Source organism: Triticum aestivum, chromosome 1D (assembly GCF_018294505.1).
Source record: "Triticum aestivum cultivar Chinese Spring chromosome 1D, IWGSC CS RefSeq v2.1, whole genome shotgun sequence".
Taxonomy (NCBI): domain Eukaryota; kingdom Viridiplantae; phylum Streptophyta; class Magnoliopsida; order Poales; family Poaceae; genus Triticum; species Triticum aestivum.
In genome coordinates, this window is record NC_057796.1 from 266,802,802 (window position 1) to 266,806,846 (window position 4,045).

Here is a 4,045-nt window from a genome sequence, read left to right on the forward strand (position 1 = left end):
GCAAATCCCTTCTTTCCTTTCCCGATATCCCTTTGGGCCAGTTCGACCGCACTAATCAGTGAGTTGGGGTACTCTATTACCTCGACATATCTGTTGGAGCTATTATTATGACCCTAGGTGTTTTAGGGAGTCACCTAGTAATCTAGCCATGTTTTGTGTTCCCAGTGTGATGAATCTGGCCATCATTTCCCAAAGCATCCCGTGATGCTACTTAGTAGTAGGTATTCTACTCCTGGGTTCTTGAACCCGAGATTCACCCTACCTACTTCATGTTGATAGTGTTTTTTAGTTCCTTTAGGATATTAGTAACCTTGCGACAACCCTCGAGGTTTGTGGCATTTCCTTCTTCCAAATACCATGAACCATTAAGGCAGAAGTTCTTTGAACCAAAGATCACAATCAGAGTACTCTTGAGGAGTTCTCCATTCTACCTTGTGAATCTGCCAGCTCTACCTTTCTGCATGGGTTATCCGGAAGAAATGTTGAACTTGGTTCGACATACTAATGCATCCACAACTCAGAAAGTTATATGCTCCTTGAGTTGTCCATTTTCAGTTGTATTCCGACCATCATCTATCAATTGATAGTCAAGGGTATGTGTGCAATCGTGTTCATCGATGCCTATTATTCTTGTGGTCCGTCAAGCCATTCTATTTCAGAATGACTAGGAGAAACAAACTCCATTACCTCATCCATATCTAGGATTGGGTCAAAGCAATTGTACTTCGCAGATCAAAATGCCAATCCATCTTTTGTTCTGTTCTACCTCGGAGTATTACCCCCTTTATGCCGGGATTGTCATGAGAATTGCACCATCTCTCATGAAGTTTTTATGCAGTGATACTTCTTGCCATCACTTTTCATTCCTCGGTCCCGTGTTGTCACAACCGGAATGCCGACAAGTGAACCATGATGTGTGACATCAATACTCCTAGCAACCATGTTGCTTGGTAGTTAATGGACATCAATATCATTCTTAGTGTGTTGGTTATCGAATCACTATACTAGGATTGATCGTGCTACCTTGTCCTCATTTGTGGTGCATTCTTCGATCTTTGGGATGGGAGTGAATCCCTTGCTCTTCTAATCGTGTCGTCTTGCCTTGAAAAGCAAGATTGTTCTCGAGCTTGGAGACATATCAGTGGTTCGTGATTTTCCGGATATCTTCTCGGAAGTATTACCAGGTTTTCCCCTGACTGTTATGTTGAGCTCGTGATCATGTTGGTTTTCCTCTAAACCACCAATTCTCCAAGATTCCGTGTTTGATAACTGTGAACTAGTTCGATAAGCTAAAAAATAACTTGGAGAGTTGGAAGATGAAAGCTTGTCCCACTCAGTTCATTCCAAGGGGATATTTTTGTGTATGTGTGTTGAAGAAAGATGGTAGCTTCATCGATTGATCCTTGTGATCAATGGTTGGCACTATGGTCTTATCCAATCCTTGATTTGATTATGGGCTAACGTCAAATCAAATTAGAACCAACGATGTTCCTAATGTTGTCTTACTCGTGGTTGATTCCTCGAGCATACACCATTATATCTTTGGGTCTGACCAATGCTATCGCCGTGTTTACTTAATCATGGAATTCCACCTATATAGAAGTCTGGATGGATTGTTGTTGAGCCCATTGACAACATTTTTATCTTGATCCTGATTCATGTTGAACATTTAAGTTAGTATTGGAAACTTTGTAAACAATGCCTTCGTGTTCCGTTCATGAGGTATATGTTGGATAAGGAGTGACTTTCTCTAATTCACGTGCACATGATGTAAGTTGCCGTCGTGGATCGGAGAAAGATTGTTTTTGCATCCTTTGGAATCGTCCCAAGTTAGTCACGCATGTGTGAAGTACTCTATGGTTTGATAGGTTGGCCGCCTCCATTCTATATGTGTTTCCTAGCACACTAAGCCACTAATTGACTTGTTCAAGGAAAAGAAGTTCCTTCTTAAGACCCGGGCTTATACAAGGACTTTGATATCCCCAATGATGGTTCCCAACCAGAACTCGGTAGTGTTTTATTGTAAGACTACTATGTGGTCATGCTTTTCTGGGACAGCGTGTTCACATGTGTGTAGCAGAACCAGCTCATGTTTTGGAGCTTGCTATCGTAGTTCATTCCCTGAGAATCTCGCAACGCCATCTCATCGATTTGTGTTGCAAACTTCCATTTTTCTTTCTAGACTTGATGAGTCTGGAATGTCCTGACCCCAACTAGATCTGAATCTCAGGCAGATATGTTGGTTGGAATGTTTCCCAAGAACTATACTAATGGTCTCTCTGTAACCCGGTAAGTGCATGTCGTGGCCAACACACCCAGCCAGGAGACCTATTATTGTAGTATCTTGATTGACAAAGTTGGTCACCTCCCCATAAGGATTTCATAGGATTTAATCCGTAGCTTTCCTTATGGATTCTTGTGCTCCCGAAGTCCGACCTTTACTTGATGGCCATGTTGAGCTTTTAAGCATGACAATGGTAGCTAGAACATCGAGGAGAACATTAGAAGCGGAGTGCTAAATGTCTCTCGGTCGATCATCCGGATTGCATTCCCTTGGCCTCGCTAAGGTGAAATGTGAGAAAGTGTTGTCTTCCTTTGCATCTGCATTGTCCATCACTATTCATCATGGTAGTAAGATGTGTTGCCAGGATCCTCGGCACGGATGTTGGTAAGACTTTGATGAGTATGGAAATGCTCAAGTTCTTGAGAGCACACTCAGTCACTAGGTTATATCCTCGGTATCAATTGGAATGTGCCTCCCGTTTGCCGAGTTTTTCTATAACCATAATTTCCTTTCCGAATTGAGTATGCCATTTCCCCGAACCCCTTCAAATGATCAACGTGAATTGCTCGGTCTTCGAGGGGATCGTTTTCCTGTGGAATATCCTTTCGTCGTCATCGAGTTGGGTGAAGATCTCGAGAGTAAGGATATCAAGATCAAGATGAAGCAAGGAATTAAGGTTCCTATGAAGGGAAATTGGACCAGGAGGATCGTATTAGCTTTGTGTCCCTTCGGCTTCTTACCTCACGTCTTGAATCTCGGGACGAGATTCTTGTTTAGTGGGGGTGAGTTGTCACAGCCCTAGAATTTGGTTGCAGATAGTGGCATTGCATCCATGCATCATGTTTAAATTCAAGAAACTTGAATTGAGGAAACTTGAAAGCCTCAAAATTTTAATTAAAAGAAGAGCAAATAACCCTGGAAAATGCATCCAATGTTTCCAAAATGCTCTTCAATGATGTTAATAATTTTTGCAAGGGTTTTGGTCCAAACCAAAAATATGGAACATTTTTTGAGGAATTATTTTGGCCATTTGGATTTAAATCAATAAATATTTGAGTTGGATTTAATTCTTCTATAAAAATAATTGCAAGTCCAATAATCCTGAAAACCTGTGAGTGGCTTTGAATATATTGCATCAAGCCACATAAATATTTTCAGAAGTGTAACGCCCCGGATCCGATGCGCCAGGTGTCTGCGAGTTATTCGCTGTCGTTGCCATGTTTTTTTCTTGCGTGTTGCATTTTGCCATGTCATCATCTGCATTTCATATCATGTCATCATGTGCATCGCATTTGCATACGTGTTCGTCTCATGCATCCGAGCATTTTCCCCGTTGTCCGTTTTGCAATCCGGCACTCCCACCTCCTCCGGTGCTCCCCTCTTGTTTCTTTTCGTGAGCGGGTGTTGAACGTTCTCGGAATGGACCGAGTCTTTCCAAGTGGCCTTGGTATACCACCGGGAGACCACCGGTCAAGTTTCGTTCCATTTGGAGGTCGTTTGGTGTTCCAACGGTTAACCGGGTAACCGCAAAGTCCGTTTGGGTGTTGCAGCAAAAACCCCCTTCAAACAGCCCCAAAACCCTTCTAAGTCTCTGCCATGCTCTCGGTCGTTCGATCAAGATCGCGTGGGCGAAAACCGCACCTCGTTTGGACTCTCCTAGCTCCCTCTACCTATAAATATGCCACTCCCCCCGAAATCCTGCAACCCGAACCCTAAAAATCCTCCCCTCTCCTCGCCGGACATGTCCGTCCGCGCCGGACG